Below are 20,881 nucleotides of genomic sequence, written 5' to 3' on the forward strand. Positions count from 1 at the left end.
GTGTACTTGAATGAACATTATTCCAGGAATGTTCAGGTTGCTTTTGTCCTCATGGACCTGCCACACGTAAAGTGTTCATAAATCAATGATCTTATTAATTTGCATGTTTTAAAAACATTAATTCTTGGGATATGTGCTTTGCTGGCAAGGCCAGAATTTATTCCCCATCCCTGGTTAAAGGAAGATCTTGCATTTACATTTACAAAACCTCAGGCAGTCCCAAAGCGCTTTCCAGCTGACGGAGTACTTTTGAAGTGTAGTTGCTGCTGTAACGTAGGAGAAGGTGCTGGTGCCTCCTTGAGCCACTGCAGTCTGTGTGGTGAAGGTGCTCCTACTGTGCTGTTAGGTAGGTCATTCCAGGATTTTGGCCCAGGCACGATGAAGGAACGGTGAGGATGACCGGAGGGGGGAGACGGTGGCATAGTGGTAATGTCACTGAGCCAGTAATCCAGAGGCCCAGGCCAATGCCCTGGGCACACTGGTTCAAATCCCACCATGGCAGCTGGTGGAATTGAAATTCAACTAATTAATTAATACCTGGAATTGAAAGCTAGTCTCAATAATGGTGCCATTAAACAATCGTCAATTGTTGTAAAAACCCATCTGGTTCACTAATGTCCTTTAGGGAAGGAAATCTGCCATCCTTACCTGGTCTGGCCTATAAGTGCCCTCTGAAATGGCCTAGAAAGCCACTCAGTTGTCAAAGGCAATTAGGGATGGGCAACAAATGCTGGCCTTGCCAGCAACGCCCACATCCCATGAAAGAATAAAAAAAAATGTCCAAGTCAGGATGACGTGTGACTTGGAGGGAAAGTCATAGTTTTAAATTTCGAAACAGACCTTAGGGGCCTGGTCTAGGATATGTCCACCAATCAGGTGACTCCAGTAAGGACAGCCATTCCCAAATCCCCAATCCTATTAAATTCAAATCTGAGCCATCAGTAAGTTAGAAGTCAAAATGTTAGTAGAACTAAGTTACCTGGTTTTGTAAGATGGAATTGCCAAGGTTCATGGGTTGCAATGGACAGGGGTCATGGACTGAATACAATTCATCTATGTTTGGAGCTCCTTTTCTCGATCCACAACACGAGCAGGTCCTGCCAACAACTGAGCTGAGACATCCCTCCCATTGACTCACTGGGTAAATACACCGTCCAGCATGGTACTGAGTCATTCAGCCTATGGAGTTTCCCAAGCTTATTCTACAGCCAGGCTCAGTTAACTGATTTCAGCCTGGGCAGAAACTGAGTTTCCACAACTGGCTTCAGCATCCCCATACTCGGGAGAGGAGGTGAAAAGAAAAGAAATTCATCAGTCAAGATTCCCATTCTGGACCTCATTCAGTGAGCCGTGCAAGAAAAGTTCACGTGGATTCTACATGAGGACAAGACTGGGCAAGGCCCACATTTGAATAATCTTTGTGGCTGTCATTGCTTAGTCCGCTTGAACAAGATAGCTGAGGGCAGCTGGTATCCATGGGAACTGTATCCTATCACACAAGTCAGCGGGTTCAGGAGTCGAGTGGTGAAAAGGAAATTAGATGCAAAATGTTAATTCATTGATTCATAATCAACAAGAAACATTTTAAATGGGATTAAATGAATCTTTTTGGCTGTTTGGATAAATGCATATGTATCGTGGTAAAGGCTACTTTCTGCAGTTTGTGTAAAAAATTTCAACGTGCAAATGTGTTGACACAGTGCAAGTGTGGGACGTATATTTTAATTACAGCCACGTTTGCACTGGATGAGCTATTGGATGAATCATGTTGAATGGGCACAATGCTGTCGTGGATTGCTTCGAGTTATGGTATAAATAGATCTATGATTTCTGGTCCACTGATCATTCATCGGCTGTAATAAATTTTTCCTGGAGCTTATTAAGGTTTCAAATGTTTTGCTGTGATAAACTGAAGGCAGGAAAAGCACTGACATCGCACAGACTCATCAATAAGAAATCTCCCCCATTTAAATATTGTATCTAGTAGCTGTAATGTCGTTGCAACGTGACTGTGTTGAACCTTTAAGAATAATTCCAATTTACGTCACTTATAGCCAGTGAGATGCATCGCAAGGCCAATCCATACGCGAGAATCTCGACATGGTCCAATACACAGCAACTGCTTAGGAAGTTGAGCAAACAGGCACACACGCGTTTGGAGTTCTCATAACTTTTGGCGAACGTGGCTGCAGTGTCCCTTTGAATCTACAATAACAACAACAATTTGTATTAATATGGTACTTCGAAAACAGTAAAGCCTCCCAAGGCACTTCACAAGAGCAATTATCAAAAAAAATTTGTAGCCATCTATACACAGATATTAAGGCAGATGACCAAAAGCTTGCTCAAAGAGACAGGTTTTAAGGAGCGTCTTAAAGGAAGAGAGAGAGGGAAGAGAGAGAGATAGAGAGGCGGAGAGGTTTAGGGAGGGAATTCTAGAGCTTGGGGCCTGCGCTGCTGAAGGCACGGCCGCCAATGGTGGAGCGATGAAAAGCGGGGATGTGCGAAAGGCCAAGATTGGAGGAGCACAGAGATTGTAGGACTGGGGCAGGTTACAGAGATAGGAAGGTTCGAGGCCATGGGGGGATTTGAAAACAAGGATAAGAATTTTAAAATCGAGACACGTGTTACTGTGCCAATGGCTTTTGTTTTGGGTGCTCTTTTTTCCCAGGAGTAAATATAACTGTGGCTGCCACTCCTGTTCTTTATTCACCATTTACAAAGAAAATGATTGTCATTTAATTGGCAGATTTACTTGGATGATCAATTTCGGGGGGTTGTGGGAAGGGGGTTCATGGTCCAGTTTTTATGATCAGTTTCAGCTGTTCTACCTGTGTACAAGGGGAGCTGCTTCCCTGAGGTTTTACACTGGTTTTGTTCTGTTGTTGCTTCTGTTGCAGTTTATTAGAAGCCAAAAAAGTCATTGTTGTCATCAACAACACAAATCAACAAGGAAGAGAATGTTTTCGCAATATTTGGGCTACAACTTCATCCGCCACTTAATTTGACAGGCTTATGGTCTGAAGCAGAACATAAATGGTCTGCCCAAATTCTCCTGGGACTTTCTTCTCCTCAATGCTGCCACATTCCACTCTCCCTCAATGCCATTAGATCCAAGGCCACCTCTCTCTAGTGTTTCTGGAATCCGCTGTCCCATTCGCTAGTGTTCCTGGATCCATTCTCCAATGCTCCCATACTTTGGGACCACCTTCAACATTTGGAAACTCCTTCCCTGTGATCTCTGATCCTGGGAATCACCTGGAAAAGAGACCCCAGGTTCTCCCTTCCCAGTATTACCAAACTCATAGACCTCCCTCTCGCCCAACGTTCCTTGACCCAGAGATTTTCTAGCAGCACCTGACCTGGGACTTCCTCACTAGTATCATCTCAGGACACTCTGTTTTAGAGCCTACACCTAATCTGTGCTCCAGGACCCTGATACTTCCTTGCTTCCACAGTGCTGCCATATCCTGAGACCCTTTCTTTCCAATGCTGCCAAACCCTGACACTTCCCCTTGGTGTTACCAGCCCTCGAGACCTCCCTCAGTTCAGCCATGCTGCTGCACCCTCCAGTGTTGCTGGATCCTAGGATCTTCTTCACTGTGGCCAAACAAACCCCTTCCCCCCTCCCGTTCAGTATGACTTGATCCCAAAAATCCCCCAGTAAATTAAATCCCCATTTCCATCAGCCAGTGCTACCATTCGTAGGTTCTGCCTGCCATACCCAATTTTACGACCCGGTGAGAAAGGCGTCTAGAGGTCCCTCTCAGCCTTCACCAGGTCTTACCGTAACAGGGTTTAACTTTAAACAAAAACAAGAAATGTTTTCACTCAGCAGGTCTGGCAGCATCTGTGGAAAGAGAAGCAGAGTTAACGTTTCGGGTCAGTGACCCTTCTTCGGAACTTTCTGCTTCTCTTTCCACAGATGCTGCCAGACCTGTTGAGTGAATCCAGCATTTCTTGTTTTTGTTTCAGATTTCCAGCATCCGCAGTATTTTGCTTTTAACTTTAAACACACTGTTTTTAGCTCCCCCTTGGTGAATCCTTGTTCACCGCTTTCCAATTATAAGGCAAAGAAACCAGCACAAACAGGTTTTCTTAGGTTTAAAGAAGAAAGATTGAAATTTTTAAAACTTGAACTTAAACTCTAATTCGATTGACGCCTACGAATACACGACGCGCCCATGCTAGCATGCATACGCGATACATACATGCAAATAGAGACAGAAAAGAACAGAAGAAATAAAGTGGAAAGGTTTGAGCTCACTGTCAAGTCCTTGATTGTAGGTAGATCTTGCTTTTTGCTGGGGCCCAGCATTCTTCTTAAACCTTGTTCGCTGTAGGAGACTTTTCTCTCTTGGGGTTCATGTGTCTTCAATGGATTCAGAGGCTTGTGAGAGACAGATGGGAGCAGACAGGAGAGATCTTCTCAGTCCAGGAGCAAAAAAAAACTTTCTGCGTTCAAACTGTTTGTACAATTCAGGAAAATTCAGGTTGCCAAGTAGGTTAGTCATGTGACTAACTGGTCTGACCACGTCTTGGCTCTGTGGATTGTATCATCTTAGCATGGCCTGGAATGCTCTTACACACAATACCTGGTGATCAAGGTCCATTGTGAGTTGAATTTGTCAGGTTGAATTTATCCTTCGAAGCACTGTCTGTTAATATGCAAATGTCTTTTCCAGCCATGGCTGATCTGTTTTACAAGTCCTTTCTTCACTCCCGTAACAGTTTAAAATCAATGTTCGTGACAAAATGAATGTGTCTCATTCTTGGCAGGTGGGGGCCTAGCATGACATCTAGAATCACACCCAGTACTACCCAAACCCAACATCCCCTTTACAGCTCCACAATCCCACAACACAGTTTCCACAGCTACTAAATGCCAATACACCTACATTGAATCTGCTACACAATGCCTGTGTATCCTTTGAAGAACTTTAGCTACATAGATAGATTGGACAAGTTGGCACTGTTTTCCTTGGAGAAGAGAAGGTTGCAAGGTGATTTGATAGAGGTATTCAAAATCATGAGGGGCCTGGTCAGAGTAGATAGGGAAAAACTGTTCCCATTGGTGGAAGGATCGAGAACCAGTGGGCACAGATTTAAGGTAATTGGCAAAAGAAGCAATGGTAACATGCAGCGAATGGTTGGGATTTGGAATGCATTGTAGTGGAGGTAGGTTCAATCAGGCATTCAAGAGGGAATTGGATTATTATTTGAAAAGGAAGAATGTGCAGGGCAATGGGAAGAAGGCAGAGGTGGTAGAGGTGAATTGCTCCTTCAGAGAACCAGCACAGACACGATGGGCTGAATGGCCTCCCTCTGTGCTGTAACCCTTCCAGGATCCTATGATTCTATCCTGAGTTTTAAATGTCTATATCTATTTCAAAATATCACACTTTGCGTGCACCAAATTTTACTTCTTGTTATATTTTTTGTCAGACTTTTGTGTCAGCCTTTTCCATTTGAAGTCCCTATTCTAGAGTGCCTGATTTTAACTCACCCAAAACCTATTCACCTACACAGAGTTAAAAATGGGCCCAATTTATAACTGACCCCGTCTGTGCGAATTTGTCTACAAATTGCAGCCTGCCTGAACCTTTTTGTGAGGCACAATTCAAACAGTTCCCAGTCTGGCCAGCAGGTAAGCCATGTGACCAGCTCTTTGTTTGAAACAGCATCTTCTGCAAGGGTTGTTGATTCTCAAAGTTCTCCAGTCACACTTGGTAGGGTGTGGAGCTCTGGCTCTTACACAGACAAAGAAAGTTGATTATTATGATTGCCCAGACCAATCCTGTTAATTGAATCAGTGAGCACTCCTATTGTCTTTCTATTCAATTGCCTCTAAGAATGCAAATATGCAACCATGTTTCAGCTGTCCAAATTTGTGGTCTTTTTTAAACAAGTTCTGTGCAATGTCCAGTAAAAGGGTTCAAGTAGTGTTCGATCTGACAAAATTAATATGTTTCTGTTTGGCAGGTGTGGTTTCCATTAAAGCCTGGCTCGGGTATAAAATTAAAACCCAACCCGGGCCCGACCCGACTACAGCCAACCCGAACACGACCCGAGCTCGAGCCCTTTAATTTTTTTTTGCGCCCGACCCGACACGAATATCCTTCATCTGTTCCCGCAGCAGGCTAGTCCTGCAGCTGGAGTTGTAGGGAATCACGGGTAAGCCTTATCCCGTGACTTCCCGGAAGCAGTGTCCAGCCCAACCCGACCCGAGCCTGAATGCTCGACTCGGAATCTCGACCCGACCCGACCCAAACCCGAAACATGCAGTCGGGTCTAGTCGGGTTTGGGTTGGGTAGCCAGGCTTTAGTTTCCGTCATAATGACAATACATCAAATTAAATGTTTATAGAAATCCTGTACAAAGTCACCAAACCAGTACTGACAGTCAGGTTTGCACTGCTCCCCAAGCCCAGTGATGTCAGGCCCTTTCCCTATCCCACCCATCCCTGTTGACACCATAAATCCACCACTAAGCCAAACCTCACATTCAACCAGCAGTTGTGCCAAACCTGAGGTTCGCTTTTCGTAGTTCTGCCGTATCCTAAGTTCCACTCCACCATGATGCCAGGTCAAAGAACCAGTCATGCCTCCAAATTCCAGCAATCCTCGTGCAGTATTGAAAACTTCAGGATCCTCACTGCAGTCCTGCCAAACCCCAGTAATATTTCCTCAGTGTAATAAAACAGCAGAACTGCCCCTAAGTACAGCTAAACCCCAACCCACCTCTTGCAAGTACTGTTACAGATCAGGTATCTGCTTCCAAATGGTGCATCTTGCTCTGTATTCTCAACATTAAAAATGCCAATGGATTAAAAACAAAATGCAAATATAAGTAAGCAAATATACATAAAATAATGTATAATTTTATGTGGAAAATATAAAGTAAAATCCATTTACAATTTTCCAAGATTTTTGGAATGCAATTCTCAAAGCGCCAGGAAAAATATTCATTTAATAAAATTTGGAAATAACTTATTCAATTCCTGTAAATCAGTGACCCTGATCTCATCTCCTACATGATGTAAACACCCTTAAATGTTATAAACCAATGAGTTATCTGACGTACAGCGAGAAATGCCACAGGAAATCTTCAATTATACATTTACAAATATTTGTGTTTATATATTTATATATGATTCCTACATTTGCACACACGTCTTATCTTTTTTTCCTTTTTAATTACTATATCTATATTTATGATGAACTGCTTATACAAATACGTTACGTTGCAATTACATGCACACCCACCAAATGGCGGTACTGCTGCACCACCGCTGGCAGCAGGGTGTAATTACAGCATGATAACTTTACATGGGCAGTTCTATTACAAATGTGAACAATGAAATTCATAATGGAAATCTTACAAAACAAGGGCAGAATGTATGAACTTTAAAATGGAGACTGATTTACATCTGCACTCCCCCATCCAATTGTCAGCTTGCCTCTAACCATGCTTCACCTGAAGTCTACACTTGGTCTTAAATTCCATGTGCAATATCATGGGCTATCTATCTATCTTTCTATATATTTTATATATATATATATATATATATATATATAGAAAATGCTTGCACCTAGTGCGATCCAGTCACACTTCAGGTGCAACACTCCAAAATGTCAAATGTATAAAATAAACAGGAAATACAATTCTTTCCTGCTGTTTTCTCCTGTTTATGATAACTCGGTCTCTCTGCAAATGCCTGAGATTTACCAGGAGCAGCCAATCAAAAATAAAGTAGCTTCTAATTGACTTTAGAATGTGGCCATTTGTCTGCAAAGAATGTCTGAGCAGTGCCCTTAAAGGGACAGGTCAGGTTAAACACAGGACCACCTCAGCAAATAAATATCACAAGCTTGCTGTTGACCCCAGGTTACCTAGGACTAATGTCACGAGTGACCAGCTAATAAGCATTTTCACAAGGGGCTGAATTTTTCCCATGCAGGCAGGGAACAGGAGTCGGAACTGTTTTCGGGTCCTGAACCTGCCTCCATTGGGAAACTGATTAAAGCTAAGATTCTCTTGTGGGTGAGCCCTTAATTGGTATGGAGACGGGTTCCCTGTCCAATTAAGGGCAGTGAGCGGGCTCTTGAAGCTGGAGGGCCAAACAGAAGCCTTGCAGCTTCAGAGGAGCACCTGGCTGCAGTACAAGGTAAGTAACTGAGAGGGCACTTCAACATGAAGATGCCCTTTCAGCCACTTTTTTCTAAAACTTTAAATAAAAAACAGAGAAAGCAGCCAGGCCACCACTGTGTGGAGTAGGGGTACCCCTCTACAGTATGCCTGCCTGGAGCCCTGGCACTCTGGCCTGCCACTGGATGCCCACTTCCAGGCAGTTGATCTGTCCCCTGTCGCATCAAGAACCTGGGATTTTTCAGTCAGCTGCCTTATTCCCTGGTTAATAAGGCTATTAACGGGCCTAACTGCCTGCCCACCTCATGGGAACAGGTGGCCTTCCTGGGTCTCAAAGCCGTGTTGGCCATAATGGCCAACGTCGGGAATGGGGTCGGGAAGCCAGCACGCTGGCTGGCCTCGTAATCTTCGGGCCCCGTCCACCTCTGTTTCTGACGTTGCCGGGGCTCAAAGATTCAGCCCGAGGTTTTTGAAACTGAGATCAAACACAGCAATGAATTACAAGATGGCATATATCTCAGCCATATGGGAAAGTCGTACAAATTTAGCCACCTACCTTTATTATCTTTTTATATTTGTTGAGCATTGTCCAAATGTTAAATTTTTTGTCATGAAAGGTGCGCCTTTCAAATTTTCCATGCTCCATAACCGTGATGGAACCTCATTCATGAGAAGTTCTGAGTAATGCTGCAAGCTACCTTCATCTCCTTAATATATTTCCTAGTGGTACAAAGGGTACATCCACTGCTGGGCTTTGGCCCCATATGGTTGAAAAACTGTGGATTGCACCTGTTTAAATTCCCAGTGTGTGCTCCGACTGAGTGGAGATCCCTGCCAGCAGTGTGGATATTATGTTGTGTTTATTATTATCTTTACAAGGACATGGGGAGGATTTGAAAAAGAACAAAAATAGGTCTGGGTCTCAACACTTTCAAGGCCCAGCAATAGACCAAAATAATTGATCCTGCTCTCAACTCAGCGTAGGACAATGAAAGGGGGAAATGCTCTCAATCTTAAAGATGCTGGAAGACATGGAAAGTACAGATGTAACCAGATTATTTAATTCCAGCTGAAGATGTTGAGCACAAGTTTGGAAAATTCTAGCAAGACCAGAGGTTAGAAGGAATTTTCTTCTCAAGCAGCAGAGGATGTGCGAAGCATAATGCAAAAAAAAAGAACAGTTTGTGCTATATCAATTGAAAAAAAGAGAACTACACAAATATCCGACTAAGAAATTGGATTAAAGGATAAAACCATAAAATATTATTTTGAAACTGCATTTGAAAGATATCGGCTGACACGCTGTGCGACCGTGGGATGTGTTATTTGTGAAACATAAGGGCTTAATAGTCTAAACTATATGGCTAAATTGGTCCCGAGGTTCTCATTGGCTTGCCTTTGATATCAGTGAACCTTTACAAAGTGTTCTCCTTGTTGAGGTTTATTTAAATTTGCCTCCTTCAGGAAATAAAATATGTTAAGAACTGTCCAAATTATAAATCTTTTGTCATAAAAGGAGTGCTTTCAAATTTCACATTTTTCCATGCTCCATAAGTGTGGCGGAACCTCATTTAAGGGAAGTCCCTGTGGGGATACTGCAAGCGACCTTCATCTTCTCCTTAATACATTTCCTGGTGGTACAAAGGGTAATTTTATTAACTTCCACTCCTAGGTTTTGGCTCCATATGGCTGGAAAACTGTGGGTTGCGCCTGTTTCAATTTCCAGTGTGTGCTCCGACTGAGTGCAGCTCCCTGCCAGCAGTGTGGATATTATGTTCTGTTTATTATTATTTGCTGCTGACCCTCGGATAGCATAAAACTCATTCCAGAAGCAGCTCTATAAATTAGACAGCACTGTCTAGTCACTTGCAATCCCTGTATGTGTTATCCTTGATTTTACTCTGCACCTCACGATGATTGAGGAAAGAGAATGTTTTTGTGTTCATTATAAACCTGCAGACGCAGCGATTCAAGAGGAGCCCTAACTGAGGGTGAAACTGGTCTATGCCATTACAACAACAACAACTTGCATTTATTTAGCATCTTTAATGTAACAAAACATCCCAAGGCGCTTCACAGGAGCATTATAAAACAAAATTTGACACCGAGCCGCAAATGGAGATATTACCGCACTCCACCAAACGCTTGGTCAAAAAGATACGTTTTAAAGAGCGTTTTAAAGAAGGAAAGTGAGGTAGAGAGGCGGCGATGTTTAGGTAGGGAATTCCAGAGCTCAGGCAGCTGCAATAATGGAGTAATTAAAATCGGGGTGCACAAGAGACCTGAATTAAAGGAGCGCAGATATCTCAGACAGTTGTCGCTGCTGTTCCTTGCTATTTTATGCAGCAATACTTGTATGTGAACCTTACCCATTGGGATGCTTTATTGCAGGAGGCAGCTATAGTGGTTATTTATAGGGAATTTGGTAAGTACTTAGCAAAGGAAGCATATAGAGGGAGTTGGGTAGTTAACAGCAGTTGAAGAGTTAGAACAATAACAGTAAGAAGACTGCAATTTATTAAGCACCTTTCATGACCTCAGGGCATCCCAGAACTCTTTACAGCCAATGAATTACTTTTGAAGTGTTGTCACTGTTGTAAACCGGGAGCAGCGGGTAGTCAATTAGGGTCAATTAAGGACCCACTTAGAGCCAAGGTGCCGACATTACCAGGTTTCTCTCAGCATCGGACTGGCCCCCTTCCACCACCACCACCCCCCACCCCCCAACCCTGCTGAGTCAGGAGGCTGGCTGCAACTGGCTCAAGGGCCAGCGGTCCCTCATCTCACTGGCCCCATTATTAAGCCGGATTAATCCAAAGGCCACAGCCTGGGCTGTAACCAATCTCATGGTGGGGGTTTCCCCTCCACACTGATGGCCTTAGGCGCTGTAGGCATTCCTCTTTAAATCTTCAGCAGGCTTCCAAAAGTGCCTCCATCTTGAGATGTCCTGGTGCTCCCCTACCTGCCAGCAGCGCCCACCTCTCCCGACGGGGCTGCCGTACATCCAGTGCTGGGGGTCCTCTGACTGGACCTCCTGACTTGGGAACCGGAGCGCTGTCCTTAATTGGATGGTGAACGCGGAGACGGCTTCCTGATTGGCTGCTTCCCAGAAGATTACCCCTGATTGCGCACCTCTGACCCGTGCGGGGTTGAGACCCAGAAATGGCCCCAGTGCCTGAAATCTTTGAAAGTGCAGAAGATTCGACCCTTCCTGAGCTGTAATTCCAATGATTCTAAGCTTCGTCATTTTTCAGTATCACAAAACTGAAAGAGAGCATTTAGAAATAAGCGGTTGTGAAGTTAGGGGAGAAAACACTGAATGCTTGGCATGATGTGCCCCTGTCCCTTATTTTAATGCAGGGGTTAACACCTGAATCGGGTTAACCCATCTACTAAAATAACAGGACACTGGAAGGAATTGAGCCTCTAAAACGATGTTTATACAATGGTCATAAAACACACTACAGTTCCTCGAAAAAAAAACTTTTGTATGGTGACAGGTGCTCTGACACCTTCTGAATAAACTCATTGGTTTACAGGACTATCAGTCGAATACTGGAACATAAACTCAAAGCCAAGCCTTTGGGAAAGATACATTGTAGAAGCCCGAGTTTGAATCTAGGCCAAAAGTCTATTCACCAATATCTTGCCTTCCCTGGGATGTAAATTCAAATTCAGCTCACACAGAGAGGACAAAGATCTTTCACTGCTTTGGAATGTACTAAGGCTGGGTGCAAGATAAATTCAGATGGATGGGAAGAAGGTTTCCACTCCTTGATGGACGAGTGAATGAGATAGAATGTCAGAACACATCAATATTTCGATTCTTGAAATCAGGATTCCAATTCAGCTGTCTCTCAGTGACGAGAGCTCAGTGGTATTAGAATAGATGACAAGGTTCTACTCATTGTACTGTTCTGTAAAATAAGTTTGAAGTTAGGCTAGGGGACTGGGTAACACAGGAGCCTAAACACTGACATGCCGTGAGATACTAATATAAGGAACATTTAGCGCAGTTGCTGAAATTCTTCCCCCCGTAATAAACAGATTGACTGGTGAATCTGAGAGGAAATACAGATAAATGCATTTGGTCATAGGGCCAGTGATCTTCGGCCTGTGCTGGTTCAAACCTAGATGGAAAGTGTAAAGAATCCTGTTTCTCCCTTATTTCATTCCTGAGGCTAACATGTTGTGGTTTTGTTCTACAGAGAACAACTGGGCCTATGCCCATGTCGCTGTTCTTCATGTGCAACCTGCGGCAGCTAAGTGCCGACAGGCCATTCAAGGACAACACAGTTGAGCCCAATTTTAACCTCATCTGACATCGGGACACAGGAGCTTTCAGCTGCAATCATTTGACAGTGAGCAGGAACAGGCACTCTATCCACCCTGAGGCCACTGAAGCCTATTTTAGCTCTCCTACCATCACATAGCTCTGATCAGCTAACATCAGAGAGTGGGGGAACAAATCCGGGATTATTCTGGTCCACGTGACTCAATTCACCGAATGACAGAACCATCTGAGGAGTGACGATCTGTTTTAAAAGGGTCAGCTTGACCATTGACCTTTCAACAGTGGGATATTGGTTCAAATCTTCATAGATGTCAACTTTCTCATCAGGAAGGCGGTGTGGGGAGGATTCATGCTAGATCTCTCCTTGATGAGTTCTTGATGTAAAATTTGTGAATAGTTTGAACATGTGTCCCCTGGTTCTATTCTCATAATTTAGTTTAAAGTAATTTTCTGAACTCTATAATTTATGCACATGCCGCTGCTTGGCATGCCCTATAAATAGTGTATCATTCTTGTTCTCATCTTTGCAGATTAATTCTAATCCATCATGACACGTTTCTTATAAATTCTACAATAAAAAGCATATGATTCTCCATAGACTCGAAGTTCCTTTTATTTATTTATTTTATTTAGAGATACAGCACTGAAACAGACCCTTCGGCCCACCGGGTCTGTGCCGACCAACAACCACCCATTTATAATTATCCTACATTAACCCCATATTCTCTACCACATCCCCACCATTCTCCTACCTACACTAGGGGCAATTTACAATGGCCAATTTACCTATCAACCTGCAGGTCTTTGGCTGTGGGAGGAAACCGGAGCACCCGGCGGAAACCCACGCAGACACAAGGAGAACTTGCAAACTCCGCACAGGCAGTACACAGAACTGAACCCGGGTCGCTGGAGCTGTGAGGCTGCGGTGCTAATCACTGCGCCACTGTGCTGCCCAAGTTCATTGGACTCCCTTGAGGTCTCAGTCGGATAAAGCAATGAGTGGATGAATCGGACAGGTCAGGAAGATTCAAGGATTGGTCCTTGCTCTCTACTGTGCTAGCCAATCACAACTGGGGTGCTAGCATGAGGGCTAGAATTTGCGTCAGTGCACGTGCTTTTGGGATGTGATGCTCCACGTGGTTAAACAGCCTGTCAACATTCACTATTTGAGAAGAAGGCGATATACAGGGCCTGCCTGAGCTCATGGTACTGCCCTTCAGGAAGCGGTTAATGCCTCCAGGAGAGGCAGATGGAAGGGGAAAAATGAACAACGAGGGGAGGTGGAACAAAACAAGATTTGAGCTTATGTGCTATTGGCAGAACTTCATTTTCAACCATACAACAGTATAATTCAGCCATTCGTCTTGGCGTGGTGGGGCTGAGTCAAAAACACTGAAGATTGAGTCTAAGGCCGAGATTTTGTATGGCCCCCTAAGGCAGGGTTGGAGGCAGGGGAACATGGAGTATTGCGACGGGTGGCGGGGTGGAGGAGGTGGGGCAGGGGTTTGGGGGGCCCATCACCTCCCCGTCGCCAAGCGATCTTCTCGGGGGTGGGATAGGCTGATGACGGCGTTCCCGTCCAGAGGTCAAATGAGGCCCTTAAGTGGCCTGTTAACGGCCAATAAAGGGCCTCTTGCAGTCACCGCTAGGATCTTACCATTGATAGGAGGGCCTCCGCCACATGGGGAGGTAGCCCTGTAAAACAAAGTGCCCTCCCTGCGGGTTTGGAGGGTGGGGTTGCTCCTTTGTGGGTAATCTGTGGCCCACGGAGGTTCCTGCAGGAACATGTTTACCTGCCGGAATCCCCCTTCCCTTGGACTACACTACCACTACCCCACCCTCCTCACCAGGGCCTTCCGGACTGGCTCCGGCGATCCCGCCTCACTCACCTCTATTCCAGGGTTCCAGTGCTGGGCCTGCGTCCAAGGCCACTGCAGTACCGGCATTGGCCACCACTCTGGGGTGGGGGGGGGGGGTGGGGTGCTGGTGAGCTGCCAACTGTCTGATTGGCTGGCAGCTCTTGGAGGCGGGATCCCTGTCTTAAAAGGGCAGGGGATCCTGGCTCCTGAAACTTTGATTTAAAAGGACTGGACGATCGCTCCTGTTGGTGGGGGGGTGGGGGGGGGAACGAAAGGGCAGGGGTGGGGTTTCCCCTGCCTTTTCGGCCTGGCACCAGGAGCCCTGCCTCCAATACAAAATCCAGCTCCAATAGTGCTTTCAATTTACCAGAACACATCTAAATTAAGACAATCGAGCACACTGGTAGTAAACAACTTGTTCATGTAATTCAACTCTCTCCCGTCACTGAACATTGTGCAATGTTGATAGCACTTCCACATCTCAAAAACATTAATGTGTCCAATTCCAAGAGATTTTAACACTCTCCCACATGTGACTTTGCAACACTGCCTCGGCACTTCCCAAAAGAAACACCGACGCTGCAGTCAAAACTCAATTACAATACAATAGCACAATGTTGTGCTCTAGGCTCTAAGACAACGTATGTCAGCCAAGAGCGACGTCTCATCTCATTCCATCTTCGCTACCTCCGAAGAATCCTTGGCATCAGGTGGCAGGACAGTATCTCCAACGCAGAAGTCTTCGAGGCGGCCAACATCCCCAGCATATACACCCTACTGAGCCAGTGGTACTTGAGGTGCTTGGCCACGCGAGCCGCATGGAAGATGGCAGGATCCCCAATGACGCATTGTACAGCGAGCTAGTCACTGGTGTCAGACCCACCAGCTGTCCATGTCTCTGCTTTAAAGACGTCTGCAAACATGACATGAAGTCCTGTGACATTGACCACAAGTCGTGGGAGTCAGTTGCCAGTGATCGCCAGAGCTGGCGGACTGCCATAAAGGCGGGGCTAAAGAGTGGCGAATCAAAGAGACTTAGCAGTTGGCAGGAAAAAAGACAGAAGTGCAAGGAGAGAGCCAACTGAGTAACAGCCCCAACAGCCAATTTTATCTGCAGCGCCTGTGGAAGAGTCTGTCACTCTAGAATTGGCCTTTAAAGCCACTCCAGGCGCTGCTCCACAAACCACTGACCACCTCTAGGCACTTACCCATTGTCTCTCGAGACAAAGAGGCCAAAGAAGAAGGCTCTAGGAACCAGTCAGTTTTGCCACTAGGTTTAATTAACATATCGGTAACAGTACACAACAGCAAATAACTCTCTCTCAAGCCAATATACTTTGTAGTACGATACACACTTCATGCACCACATCTGACTATCCCCAGTGCCAAAAATAACAACTTGTATTTATATAGCATTTTTACATAGTAAAACAACTCAAGGCACTTCCCAGGAACGTTACCAAACAATATTGGCATCGAGCCATGTAAGCAGATATTAAGGCAGGTAACCAAAAGCTTGGTCAAAGAAGTAGGTTTTAAGGAGTGTCTTAAAGGAGGAAAGAGAGGTTGAGAGACAAAGGGGTTTAGGGAGGGAATTCCAGAGCTTAGGCCTTTGGCAGCTGAAAGCACAATTACCAATGGTGCAACGATTAAAATCAGGGATGCTCAAGAGGTCAGAATTGGAGGACAGCAAATATCTTGGAGGGCTGTAGGGCTGGAGGAGGTTGCAGAGATAGGGAGGGGTGAGACCATGGAAATGTTTAAAAATAAGGATGAGAATTTTAAAATTGAAGCATTGCTCAACCAGGTGTCAATGTAGGTCAACGAGGTCAGGGGTGAGGGGTGAACAGGACTCAGTGTGGGTTAGGATACGGGCAGCAGAGTTTTGGATGAGCCTAAGTTTATGGAAGGTGGAAGCTGGGAGGCTGGCCAGGAGTGTGTTGAAATAGTCAAGTCGAGAGGGAGCAAACGCATTGGTGAGGGTTTCAGCAGCGGATGAGCTGAGGCAGGGGTAGAGTCGGGGGGATGTTACGGAGATGGAAGTAGGCGGTCTTTGTGATGGTGCGGATATGGTGGTCAGAAGCTCATCTTGGGTCCAGCACAACAGCAAGATTGTGAACAGTTTGGTTCAGCCTCAGGCAGCTGCCAGGGAGAGGGATGGAGTGAGTGGCTGGGAAATGGAATTTGTGGTGAGGACCCAAGAGAAGGTCTTCAAACTTCCCAATTTGTTCTTGGGATGTGGGCGTCACAGACATGGTCAGCATTTATTGCTTATCCCTAATTGCCCTTGAGTAGGTGGTGGTAAGCCACCTTCTTGAACCGTTGCAGTCCATTTGGTCTGGGTACACGGACAGTGCTTTCTGCAGCAGTTTGATACAACTGAGTGGCTTGCTAGGCCATATCAGAGGGCAGTTGTGGATCTGGAATCACATGTAGGCCAGACCAGGTAAGGACGGCAGATTTCCTCCACTGAAGGGTATTAGTAAACGAGATGAGTTTTTAATGACAAACCAGTAGTTTCATGATTATTATTTATGAGACTAGTTTTTTATTCCAGATTTAATAATTAATTGAATTTAAATTCTCCCAGCTGCCATCGTGGGATTTGAACTCATGTATCTGGAACATTAGTCCAGACCTCTGGATTATTAGTCCAGTAACGTTTGTTAAAAGGATTTCCATTTTTTTGTATTAAAACTTGGGATTCTATATTTTTAAAAAGTGAAAAGGGTTTCAGTGGACATTGAGACATCTGGAGATAGCTGAACTTTATGGATGCTTTTGGAAGGAAGACAGGGTCAACGAGAGGTTCCTGGTTTTGACCAGTAAACAAAGACTGAAAACCAGGTAATTTCAAGGAAACCAACAGGGGGTTTGACCTTAGAGGTACCCTTTGTGTGACAAGAGAGAATTTATGACTTGGCATGTGACTTGTTTCTGGAAGGTTTTGGCTTCATTTTGAACTGTTTAAAAGCCAGTGGATTTGGACCGAAGTAAGCAATTGGAATTTGATTTTAACCTGCCTGGAGATTAGAAGAACCAGAAAAAGTATTACCTCTCTGTAAAGAATTTTTGCTCTTGAAAAGAAAAAGCTTGTATGAAGTGGTACTGTTGCCTCCTGCATTTTTGAAGAAACCCTGAATTTGCAGAAATCTTGCATCTTTAAAAGGACTTTTGCATTGAATGTGAGAACTGACACCTGTTGCTACATCCCTGATGGAAAACCTATGTGAAGCCTTCTACAATTGAATTTCTTTGAACGCCTAACCATCACAGACTGTTCATCAACCTCACCTGGAAAGACTTTGAGTGACATCCAACTATTCGACTTTGGGACATCTTGCCAAACCAAAGAACTTCCTTCCAGATTATGGCAGTCTAAGTTTTTGGTTTCCTTTTCCTCCTATGAAACAGCTCTAAACCAAAATCCCTTTTTTTCCCAGTTAACCAGTTGTTGAATGTATGTGCGTGTGCATGAGGGCTAGGGACAAATAAGGAGCTTTAATATTTCAATCCATATATAGATTTACTTCATTTTTGGTTAAGACTTGGTTTTATAATAAACGGTTAATTTTGTTGTTGATTAAAGAAACCTAGTTAGTGTGCCTTATTCTGGGCACAAATAAAGTATCTAATTGGCTGTTGCAGTAAGTGGGAAAATTTATTGATATGCTGTGACCTGTGGAGAAGTGGGACTGAATTAACAGTGCACTCCTCCCGCCTTGGTCGTAACAGTTACCACTATATCACATCCCCCTAGTTGGAGGGAATTTCTGCTCATCCAGTACTGGATGCTGGACAAGCATTCAGACGATTTAGAGACAGTGGAGGGGCTGAGAGAGGCAGTGGTGAGGTAAAGCTGGGTTTCATCAGCTTACATGTGGAAACTGACGCTGTGTTTTCGGATGATGTTGCTGAGGGGCGGCACGGAGATGAGAAATAGGAGAGGGCCAAGGATTGATCCTTGGGGGACATCAAGTGACAGACCCTTTACCATTAGCAGCTCACCATAATAGTTCAACCACTTGGAAATAACTGTTGATGATACTAGTGGATTAAAGCTGATTATTCTTGTAAGACGTTCCTGTCTGCTATAATTACTGAAGGTGCTAATTGAACTGGGATAATGGAAGTTGAACATTTATACTTTGTACCTTATGTGAAGGTACCTTTCCAACTTGGGTTTCCCAGAGAACTGCTTCATTTGCTGAAAGCATGTATCTGAATCAGACTTTCACCTGCATGGATTATGGATTATTTCAAACCATACATGCAAATTGCACTGTGCCTATGTTTCTGATGTATGCTTCTGGCTGACAGGGTCGGAAATTACCAATCATGTTTCATTAGAACAAAAAAAGGTTAAGAAGAGATTTGGTGGAAGTGTACAAAATTTTAAGGTGTTTGGATAGACTGGAGAGGGAGAAACTGCAGAAAGATTGGTAACCCGAGGACATAGATTTAAGGTTTTTGGCAAACGAACCATATGGAACATATGGAAACACTTGATTACACAGCGAGTAGTTATAATCTGGAATGCACTGCCTGATGGGATGGTAGAAGCAGATTCAATAGTAGCTTTCAAAAGGTAATTAGATAAATACTTGAAGAGCAAAAGATTTACAGGGCTGTGGGGAGAGAGCATGGTAGCGGGAATAGTTGGATAGCTCTACTAAAGAGCTGGCATGGGCATGATGGGCTGAATGCCCTCCATCTGTGCTTTATCATGCTATAATAAGTATGTATGAAGAATGAGTCACCTTTCCACCTCAGAATATTTTGTTACCAAACAGTGAGATTGCGATGGGTCCTAGCGAATTTTTGGTTTGTGTTTATTATGCATGTCCACCATGTGGTTTAATTTTGCCTAATCCTGGGGAAAAGAGAGGAGATCCATGCACCATACAATCTAATTTGCATTTATACTTATTTGCTGGTTTGTTCTCTTTGAATTTTTGCAGACCTGGAGGTTTGGAGAGGGCTGACACGTCTTGGAGTTCTGAATGAGAAACCATCGACCAATGATGCAACGGCCCTTTGCAAAATAACCCTTTGTGTAAAAGTGGCGCAGTGGTTAGCACCGCAGCCTCACAGCTCCAGTGACCCGGGTTCAGTTCTGGGTACTGCCTGTGTGGAGTTTGCAAGTTCTCCCTGTGACCGCGTTGGGTTTCCACCGGGTGCTCTGGTTTCCTCCCACAGCCAAAGAGTTGCAGGTTGATAGGTAAATTGGCCATTGTAAATTGCCCCTAGTGTAGGTAGGTGGTAGGAGAATGGTGGGGATGTGGTAGAGAATATGGGGTTAATGTAGGATTAGTATAAATGGGTGGTTGTTGGTCGGCACAGACTCGGTGGGCCGGAGGGCCTGTTTCATTGCTGTATCTCTAAATAAAATAAAATTTCCTGCGATTAGCCCCAAATTTGCCTTCCACCAACTTGAACCTGTAACTCCTTGGCTCCTTGAAGTAGCTCTCTGGATTTGTCCTTTATATAGTACTTAAGATTTTTGCATCTTCATAAGATCCCCTCAGGCGATGTCCCCTCTAATTTCTCTTTGTTGCGTGCAACCTTTTTGTTGCACTGCGCGGTCCCTTCAAGACTGCAGTGCTGCCATGCATGTTAAAGGGAACATGCTTGCTCCCTGTGCAGCGTACTCTGGATTGCTCTGCACCTGTGCACCTTAGCGGGAACATTGCTTTCAAAGTCACCTCCGTTGAAGGGTTAACTGCTCTGTTTATTGTGTGTGCTTAAGATGTTCCATTTTTTATTTCTAATTTCCAGCATTCCCTTGTTTCCAATTATCTTCAAAAGTTTTTGACTATTCAGCAACTAAGGGTTAAATTGCTGATTAGATGATTTGTGTGTAACTGTAAGGAGTTTCTGTTTATTAGCATTGTGAGGGAGAAGTGCCTGCTGTACGAATAACCAAATTCTCATTTATTCAGCAGAGTGAGGTTTAAAGCTGTTTGCTAAAATCCTTAAAGAATTCCTCTATAATCAGTTAGTCAGGAGCTAATGGGCTGGTTATATTACAATGTTACCAGGAAAAGAACTATTCATTCATTAATTACCAGCTCCCTCAATCTCTTCAATTGATAGTTGTGGTTTCTTACAGTCCCTTCGTACACCGCAGTCTGGCAACTGGATTATGATGTCTCGTGTTTACTTTTGTCGACCGCATGGTTCCCTACTTCTAAATGTCATTTCGACTCAATTCTTGGAACACAACCCTTTTCATGTTTAGTTCATTCACAGAACTCAGATATCCAGCATCCGCATTTCTGCCCGCGTGAATCTTTTTTGTTTCTGCCTGTCCCAAATAAAAAAGTAGCAAAGGGGTTTGAGGTGGGGAGAAATACAGAGTTACGACAAACCCAGTGCTGATTAATATCCGTCCTGGCTGGGGGCTGGTGTTTCATTCAAACTGGTTCATGCCACACTCATACAAGGTCAATGGCTGTTAACATCACAACACTTTATTTTTGGATCCAGTGCACAGATTGAAAGTCTCACGGTACGCTGCAATGCCAGTTAGCATCAACATCAAAGACAAACAATGACCTCGATGTGCAGGGTACAGTCT

At 44.3% G+C, this 20,881-nt stretch overlaps 1 protein-coding gene across 6 annotated transcripts in view; it reads right to left on the reverse strand.

The window, feature by feature from the left end:
• LOC137348172 (thyroid hormone receptor alpha) overlaps positions 1–20,881 on the reverse strand; it is a 320,012-nt gene that overhangs the window by 69,785 nt on the left and 229,346 nt on the right. The window contains exon 1 of one of the 6 annotated variants that reach the window (XM_068013475.1): positions 980–1,063. The exons of the other annotated variants lie outside the window; for them this stretch is intronic. The gene's annotated coding sequence lies outside the window, so the exon portion shown is untranslated. Of the gene's footprint in view, positions 1–979; positions 1,064–20,881 lie in introns of those variants that run through there. 6 annotated transcript variants of the gene reach the window in all.

This window comes from Heterodontus francisci, chromosome 33 (assembly GCF_036365525.1).
Source record: "Heterodontus francisci isolate sHetFra1 chromosome 33, sHetFra1.hap1, whole genome shotgun sequence".
NCBI lineage: Eukaryota > Metazoa > Chordata > Chondrichthyes > Heterodontiformes > Heterodontidae > Heterodontus > Heterodontus francisci.